This window comes from Dasypus novemcinctus, chromosome 4, assembly GCF_030445035.2.
Source record: "Dasypus novemcinctus isolate mDasNov1 chromosome 4, mDasNov1.1.hap2, whole genome shotgun sequence".
NCBI lineage: Eukaryota > Metazoa > Chordata > Mammalia > Cingulata > Dasypodidae > Dasypus > Dasypus novemcinctus.
In genome coordinates this window covers 69,667,956-69,677,797 of record NC_080676.1, presented here as the reverse complement: position 1 = coordinate 69,677,797, position 9,842 = coordinate 69,667,956, and the positions used below count along the sequence as shown (strand labels likewise).

The window sequence follows — 9,842 nt, the reverse complement described above, 5'->3', positions numbered from 1 at the left end:
GTTGGATTTCTAGTGGTTCACCTTGATCTTGGGAGGCTTGTGTTAAGGATCTGTTAGGGTAGGTCTATTTCAGTTTGGTTTGTAGTCCTAGGACATGTGGCATGGCCCTTTCCCCTATAGTGGAATTTCTGGAGTTTCAAATGAATGTATGAGATGCTCACTGAGGTATCTCCATTCTGCTTGGCTGGAATGTCAGTCTTTCAACATGGAACACCTCTGGTTGGTGTCTCTATTCAGCTTTCATCTCCATAGAATCTGTTCTCTCATAGGCTTAGTGGAGTTTTATCCAGTGCATGTGTAGCCCGGCTCTCAGCCAAGAACCTAAAAGGAATTCCCAATAAGGACTTCTGGTTCCCTTCTCATACAGTGATCTCTTTTCTAGTAGCCTGCTCTGCAAATTCCAGGTGCTTCAGCATCCTTCAAACTCCAATCTCTGCTTTTCCATGCTCTGCTTGTGATCTATCTCCCTGTACTATATGATCTGGTAACTGCACCCAGGCAAAAAGCCAAGTTGCATATAGAGCTTAATTCATACGTATTCCTTCTCTAAAGGATGACAGTCCTGCTCTCTATTGTTCAACACATATAAAGGGTCACTTCCTATGTTGTACTCTGTTTAATCTTGTGCTAGGAGGACATGTTCTGCACCAGTTTACTCCATCATGGCCAGAAGATGGATTTCACTCATACATAGCTTTTTCAAACCAGTCCTTCACACCAAGAACATACCCTATGTCATCTCCTCCATTTCTCATGAGTTTAGCGAGGGCAAACATCGTGTCTCAATAAGTTCGAAAAATTACTGGGTGATTATTAAAATACTTGCCTTCCAATTTCCGTATAAAACAAACACATCATATTTTCTGAAAATTTGAGCTAGTCTCTCAGTGGTCCTTTCTAGGCCAGCATTTCCCAATCTGTGTTCTGAGGAATGCTATCTGCACACGATGCTAAAAGGTATTTTGGGAATAAAGCATTCCCTGATCAAATAGTTTTGGGAAATGTCATATCTGTTTTGTCTTCTTGAGTGTCATATGCATATTAATATACTAAAGATAACAAATCCTGTTGAAAACTGTCATTAACTCGATTATTTCCCAAATATACTTGAACTGTGGGACTTTTTCTTCATAGAATATTCATTAATATTGGTAATACTTGCTCCTAGGTTCATGGATTATCTGTCCTCATATATTTTCCTGAAAGTTTTAGAAAAATACTACTCAGAAGGGAAAAAGAGAAGTTTTAGGTTTGGCAAATTGGTCAAAATCAAGGCTGCTGATACTGTATCTAAGATGAACAGTTTTTGTTAGGCCAGCAATTAAATACATAATTTAAATCTTTCCAGTAAACTATGTGTTTGAATTACAATTCCAAATGGGCAAAAAAGGAGATATAGGAAAAAGGGCTTTTTCTTTTAAAATTGATGGACTCAGATCAGCATATTTATTTTTTGAAATTCTAGAAATGTAGAAATATAATGCTAGCCCATAAAGTCTTACAATCAAAAGTATTTCATATATACTGTATTTTTTAGATAACCCATGTATATAAATTTTATTAATCATTTATGAACTCTGCTTAAAATTTTTTGGAAACATTTTCCAGCTCAAACACCTTTTTAAGGCCAAATGACATCATGTCTGTTGGTATATATTGTTCTATAAGGGAGATGAGGAATGTTTCCCTACCCTGCCATAAAACAACTGCTAAAAAGTTTGTCATCATGTTCCCTAACCATAAGCACCTGGAAAATGTGAGTACAGTAAAACCTCAAAACACAGCTCTGGGGAAGTCAGATCTAAAACCCTCTCCCTGGTGGAATTTCCTCAGGTGTGGCAAGAAGCATATTTTACAGTGAGTGGACTTTAGTTTCAAGGGTTTCCTGGTAGAAGATATTCTTGCTGAGTTCCCTTGCTAAGCATGCTGACTGTCAGCCACTTTGACTAGAAGTTGATGCATACTTACTCATTTATTCAATCCATTCACTCGTTCATCTATTCATTTGTTAATTCACACTGAGTGCCAGTGATATATCAGACATTATTCTAGAGGTGCTAAGACACCATAGTGGACAAAAGCTCAGTGCCTGTGCTAATTATGTTTACATTCTAGTGGGGAAGAGGAACAATTATTCAATCAAGTCACACAGAGAGATACTATGGGGAAGAAGAAATATATGAGGAAGTGATATTTTTCAAGTGAATGAATGAGCGAATGAACCAAAGAAATATTTAGCAGAAGAGTTTTCCAGGTAGGGAGAACAGCAAGTGCAAAGGCCCTGAGGTTGAGACCTTTGTTTGAAGCCAATGGCTCTTAAACAGTAACTGGATGCATCAAAATCACCTAGGGAACCTAAAATCATATTCATGGACTTCATAATCTGAGAGTCTGATTCAATACACCAGAAGTGGGGCCTGGGAACCTAGTTTTGTTTTGTTTTTTCAGGAAGTACTGGAGATCAAAGCCGGGACCTCGTGCATGGGAAGCAGGCACTCAACCACTTGGGCTACATCTGCTCCCCCTTAGATTTAAAAAAAAAAATCTTCCCCCAAAGCCTTGATGCTTGGGCCAGTATGGGAAACTCTGATCTAATCTATCTACCTCATTTTACAGATGAAGAGATTGAGGTCCAGCAAGGGAAAGTGTTTTTGTACCCAGTCCCAGAGTTCAATAGTGATAGAACCACACTCCCAACTAGGGCTCTTTCTTTTCTATTCCACTGTCTTATCCCCTACCCATTCCATTATCACCAACTCCTCACCTCTATTATTGTAAATAATAATTACCATTCATTGAATATTTATTTCAGGCATTGTTTTAAGCTCTTTACACATACTGACCCATTTAATCCTCACAACAACCCTGAGATTGGTGTACTTATTATTCTATCTTACGGATGGGGAAGCTGAGAATGAAGGGGTTAAGCAACTTGCTCAAGGTCATACAGCTGGCAAGTCACGGAGTCAGGTCATTTTCCTCCAGAGTTTGTGATCCTAGACTTTATTGCGGAAGTTCTTAGCCAGGAGTCTATGGAAAGATTTCAGGGGGTCTGTAGCTTGAATTGAAAAAAATCAATTTATTATCTTTATTTCCTCTGACCTCTAACTGAAATCTAGCATTTCCTTCACTTATGAATGTATGCAATAAATAAATTACAGTGTATTCATTTCACTTGACTGACAAAGGGGTCGGTGGAACAAAAGAGGTTAAGAACCCCTGCTCTAATGCATCCTTGCGCCATCCTGACCTGGGTAAGAATGTCCCTGGAATAATCATTATGCTGTTACTGACTCACATTCATGGGAAAACTCAGTTCCTCATCCTGCACACATCCCAGTGACACCTGCCATTTCGTTATGTAGGCAGCTGGCAGTGCAGCTACAGCCCATGATGTGCAAGTTCAGGCAATGAAGTCTGTTCCCCTCAAAAGCAACTGTGGTCTAAACATGATTTATTTACCTTCTAGAATTTCAGGTGATTCAGGTTTCCATCCCATGTTTGTTTTTTTTTTTTTAGTATTTACTGACTTTACTCAAATGAAGGAAGCTTAAATGATACAGAACAGAAAATATTAGAAATCTGTATACAATAAAAAGTGATCATAAATTTACCAATTTCATGGACATTTTTAGTTAAGCATCATACAAATATGTGTTCATCTTTCAAAATTTTATATAGGCATTACACATATGTATATAACATGATTCTGGAGAAAAAAATCAGAGATACTAAAAATATTCTTAAGGTTTAAAAATGGTGTGGAATAGGTTTTAGACACCAACATTCTATGTGAATGCAATCCCCTGATCTAATTCCATGATTTTTATCGTTCCAGAAAGCATGGTTGGTTTTAAATTTTTTAACAGTTACTGGTATATAACACACATTGGCTTATTATTAATTAAGGTATTTTGCAAATGTATCTCAGTGTGAACAAAAAATGTTTAATATTATTTGCTATATGTTTTAAATTTTCGGTCTTTTCAACATAAGAAAATAGTTGTACACGTTTAAGTATGTTCTTATAAAATACAACCTTAAAAAATTAATGACAATTGGTCTTTGTGCTTCCTAGTGATAAGTCCTGACTTATTTTTTTTCACATATTCTTATGGAATATGGCGGATTGCATTAGTACCCCGTAGTACTTAAACAATGTTACCAAATAACCATATAAATTCCAAATAGAGCACCATCTTCTTAGCGTCTTTTACCTCATTGAAGTTGGAGCTGTTCCTTGTGGATATTTTCTTCTTCAACGTGAGATAGGTTGTTAGGGCTTCATTAGTGGTTTCCTTGTGCAGCTTTTTAAAAGAAAAAAAAAAGGTTTTGATTTCTTTTGCATTTCAGAGGCTTTTTTTTTTAATCAGCTAGTCCATGGATATTTTGAATAACCAAGCACTCTTTAGCAGATGGAATCTCTCAGTGCGATTGTAATAAATAAGTATCTACATCCTTAGCTATATTACCAGTATATCCTGCAACCAAAATAAGATGGTTCTCCTGTTCCCATAATTCACTGAATTGTTATTTTAAATTCTGAATATTTCTATCATTTATAATTTCTGTTTTGGTTGATAGTTCTGACCACCACCTTTTTATGACTGCTTAATGCCAGTTTAAACCAACAATTACATAGTCTTCAGATTTGCTTTTAAGTAGTGATTTTACCAGAGGCAACAGTCTACACAGTGAGCTGTATTGTTTTTCTTTCTGAAACTATTGGTGAGCGCAGAAAGCCATCCACTGCAACTCCAAGATCTTCTAATAATAATAATATCACCAAATACGCTCTAAGTTCACTTATACTTCTCTTCCATCAGAAAGTTAAAGGTACATTTAATCTCAAATTCCTGCTGAACAAAACTTATGCCATTGTTTCATCATGCTATGAAACCTCAGAAAGAAACCCGCTATATTTTGATGATGGACTTTTTGTCTGTGAAGAACCAGAATCGCTGGAGTTAACCAAATATGTTCGACTAACATGGCTTAATTTTTCAAGTAGGGGCCAGCACAAGCCACTTGATTTTCTTTATTTGCCACGTCATAGCCCCCACTTCGCAGGGACTGTTTTCTTCTCTAACAAGGATCTGGAAAAGGATGATGAACTTCCTTTCTGCGATAGGTCACCGTGGGTAGTTTTTCTGTGCTTTTCCAACAGCTTGTCCCACTGTTCCATTTATGTAAAAGCCCAACTGTTTTGGAGATTCCTTAACCTCCTTCATGTTCTTGGTGAAATTAGAGACCCTTTTCCTAGGAAGATCAGTGGAATGATTCTCAATATTACTGCAAAAGTTCCGTTTTTTAAACACTGTGGGTGTCAGATGTCGTAATCACTTAAACAGGGGCCTGGTGCCGCGGCGCCTCAGCTCGGCCCTGAGCGCCCTTGGCTCCCAGCCCCACGCAGGGCGCTTCCCTCCCGCCCGCCCGCGGGCCTCCGCGCCGGCGCGCCTTCCCGCACTGATTTTTACAGTCAGGCTCCGCTGAGCACGCAGAAATGGCGCGGGATGCACGCTGCATGTCGGTGGCAAAGCTTGGCACCTCCTCTGAGGCACGGCGGCCTGAGTCTCCCCTCACTGGCCCTTCTTCCTGAGGCTGGGAGGACGGGTCGGGCCGTTTATCTCCCTGTGAGGGGCTCTGAAAGCCGTGGGGAAAGATGGAGACAGCATGACCCTTGTCATAGGAGCCATACTTCAAGGAGCCCACCAATAATTATAATTCATGGAATAAATTAGCCGTAGTCCACCAGAGTGCTGGAGATGTTCAGGTCCGGTAGTTCAGAGCAGTTGCTGAGAGGAAGAGGAAGAGCCTGCCTGGAGCTGGGTCTTGATTTCACAGGAAAGGAATTCCTGGGAGAAGGAACAGTCTCGGCAAAGCCTCCGAGGTGTGGCCGGGCATGGCACTGGGGGAAGGGAGCAGGTAAGCCGGTAAGGTGATTCGTTGTTTCGTTGATATCTATTCTGAAGAAAACATTACTAATAATGATTAAACTTAAAAGTCTGTCATGTTTATAGCCATTACATTGTGAATAGAACACGAAATTAAGGAAATATTCTCCTGGTATTCAAAAACTGTTATTCAATTCAGCAAAGATGAATAAAAGGGTAGAAGAAAGGTGCATGGATTTCATACTGGGTGCAGCCAGTATCCATCTACAAGATAAGAGTTCAAGGTGAGACAGATTCCATGATGTATTTTTACTAGCTTTTTAGTGTCCAACCCCCAAATACCCAGACCAATAGCACAGAACACACTCCACTGGGATCCTTATCAAATATAATAGAGAGCATATGGCTCGCTAATGACTATAATTCTCCTCAAAATACCAAGGTGGTATTTTACTTTATTATTCTTAATAGTGTTAATGATAGTTTACATGTCAAGGATACAGAAGAAGTTGGGCGTTGAATGGGAGGGTGGACTCAAGGGACCTCTCACACACGTGTTCCAGCCCTCATTTGCTATGTATATATAGTAGCCATAGGTCAGAACTTAAGTACTCATCTGTCCAAGCTACCTTGGTTGGTCTTCTGTGAAGCCCTGGTATTAGGTAAGATCCTGTGGGGCCCCTCCCAGTATTACCATCTTGCAAAAATGATTATTTCATACCAGTACCTTCAGAAAGGATGAAAGTGATGTAGCTGTTGATGAAGAAGATATTAGTATTTATATTAATAATTCAGATTAAACTGAAAACGTGCCATGTCTCTAGCCATTACATTTGAATGCATTGTGAATAGCACCAAAAATCAAGGAAATATTCTGCCAATATTAAAAAATTAGACTCCAGTTCAGCAAAGAAAGTTTCACATCATTAGCAAAAGAGTGAAGTTCTGACGTATCTTCATTGTTTCACTTTTGTCTTACTCATTAATTTAAACAAAAATATCAACCATCATGTCAGAACTATACTAATTTGCCAATTACAATCATAGATAGGCTACAGATACAAGATAGCAGTCAATGAAAGCATTCTGAGACACTCAATTGACTGTATGGTACTTACAGTAGATAGTATTGTACATTTTATTATACATGTGCTAACTTTGTGATATCAATACAATTTATAATAAACCTGTATATATGTGCGTGTGTGCGTATATATATATATATATATTCCTCCTCGCCCCCAGAAGAGAACCAGTTAAACATTCACCAGCACACCATAACTGAGGCATTTATTTTTTAATGAATTGACAAAGAGGAAAAATAATTCTCTCGCATAACAAAGAAATGGTTTCTGGAGAACAGCACTAATTTGGTTCGGATCTGGAGGGTCTCTTGGGAGCTGATGAGGAGCAGATCACCAGATACACAGTTGAATGAATACTGGCTTGCTCCTCTCTAATATACAATGCGCCATATTCAAGGAGCACCAGCAGCTCCTCTCAGCAACCTGAGGACGATGCTTTGCTCCGGTCTCTCCTGAGTGACTAGTTCCAGGAATAGAGGGTCCAGGGCTGGCATCTCGTAAACCCTTTCCTCATTCATTGCACACAGCCACAGCTGCCTCCTTGCTGTTCCTCAGGCGTGGCAAGTATGCTCCTGCCTCAGAGCTCTGCCCTCACTCTTCCCTCTTCCCAGATAACTGCACCATTCAAATCCTTACTTTATTCAGCTGTCACCTCCCCTGACCACTCAATATAAAATATCACCACCTCATCCTCTTGCCCTTCTCTGTTTCTTGCCTTGTTTTATTTTCCCTTACAGTATTTCCTATCCTGGTAATATATACGTTCCATAAGCAGAGATTTTCCTCTACTTTATTCACCATTGTATTCCCAGAACCCAGTGCAGCCCTTGGCACAGAGTAGGAGGCATTCAGTGAATTTTGTTGAATGAATAAGGTTTCTTTTGCCTCATTGTTCTCTGTATCACCTCCAGTTTTTGCTTCACAGTCATGGGCCAGAATCAGACTGATATTTGTGAGGCCAGCCTAATAAAGATAGCCTCCTATTCCTGTTCTATTGGTCTGTATGTCCAACCTTGCACCCATACCACACTCTTTTGATTACTGTAGCTTTGTAATAAGTTTTAAAGTTGGGATGTATGGTCCTCCAGCTCATCTATTCTTAACACTACAAATAGAGTGGCCCTTTTTGAGCTTTTGCTCTGAATCTTTCAACGTCCCTCTCCCTGTTCTCACGCAAAGTATATACTAAAATCCATATAATGACCTGCAAGGCCCTACAAGAGGTATTGACAAACAATAGCTGGTGGGCAAATACAACCTGCTGCGGGTTTTCATAATTAAAGTTTGATGGAATCACAGCCACACCCATTGGTTACATATTGTCTGTGGCTGCTTTAGCACTATTAGAGCAAAGTTGAGTATTTGTGACAGGGACCACATGGCCCACAAAGCCTAGAATATTTACTATCTGGCCTGTAACAGCAAAAGTTTGTCCTACTTGATGTGGCCCTGTCCTACCTGATGTGGTCCTCGGCTACCTCTCTGACTTCTTTCTGCTCCAGTCTTCCCCACCTCCTTGGTGTTCTTAGAGAGTGCTAGACTAGCGTCTACCTCAGAGATTTTACGAAATTCCCTGTTTCCTCTGCCCACAATTCTCTTCTTCCAAATATCCACGTCCTCACCATCTTCAAGCCTGCTCACGTGTCACCTTTTCAGTGAGGCTTTCTGTACTGCTCTTTCCCCACCCTGATATTCCTGGGTTTATTTCTCTTCCAGGTACTTCTAACAAATGAAATACCTGACTGACTTTCTGTTTCTTCTCTCTCCACCAGAGTGCCTCCTCCATGAAGGCAGGGCTTATGGCTTGCTTATTTGTTTGTTAATTATTCATGCATTTATTCACCACATATTTGTGGAGTAATTATAAAGTGCTAGCCACTGTTGCAGGCAGTGGGGATATTGTGGTACAATTACCTGCTCTCAGGAAGCTTATATTTGAGGTCATTCAGTGATATGCTAGAACCAGCTGTACCAGTTCTCGAAAGCTGATGGTTAAGTTTACAATAATTTTTGCCATTGTAAAACACAGCCACTATTAAAAAGTAAATCACATGGATTTACAATTAACTAAACTATATTAATAACTAATGAAATTTAAAAAAAAGATAACATCCTACCTAAGAGCAGCAGCGCGTGCCCTTGCTGGTTTGCCGATGCTGTCTCCCCTGAGGTGGCGCCCTGCTTTGTCAAGGTAAAACCCCACTGGATCTGAGGCTTTGGTGTTATCCAACCGTGTCCCTTTTCCATTGAGGGTATGTTGACAAATGTGTCTGATCTGCCATCTATAACCTGTTGTCCTTGTTTAACTTTCTGGAAGATGGATGCCTCACGGCTTTGCTTTTGAATCCCACTTCTTTGACTTAAAGAGGATGAAGGGGCAGAAAAAACAAAAGCTGTTTAGAATTCAATCTTCCCATTTGTTTGACCTGGTAAATAGATAAATAAAAAGGGGTGGGGGGCCAGAATGAAAGAAAGAGGGAGCCTGAGCTGCGCTCCCCAGCTGTGGGTCCCTGATGGGCTGGGCTGACGGGAGCCCAATTACTGCGGGGGTCCAGTGCACCTGCGAGGAGTTAATGAGAAAAAGTCAGAGGCGGCTGCTCCCACAAGGGCTCCGATTAGGACCTCACAGAGGCAACTCCGCCCCACTCCCCAGGCCCGTTATAATGGTGGGATTAATCTCATCGGCTGTATTTAGGGACTCTCCACCTATAGCTTAGAAATAAGGAGGAGTTAGAGATGGGCTTCCTTCTCAGTTTCTTGATGGCTTTTCGATTTTGAAACTGTTTCTGAACTTCATACTGAAAAGGCACAAATAAAAACATGAGGGGGTGGTGGTATTTACGGCGGGCCATATTCAAAGGGG

The 9,842-nt window shown here is 40.2% G+C and overlaps 1 pseudogene; it reads right to left on the bottom strand.

Annotated features, from left to right (window-relative positions):
- Positions 1–4,425: 4,425 nt before the first annotated feature.
- Positions 4,426–5,526, bottom strand: LOC101417313 (KATNB1-like protein 1 pseudogene; annotated as a pseudogene).
- Positions 5,527–9,842: the final 4,316 nt, after the last annotated feature.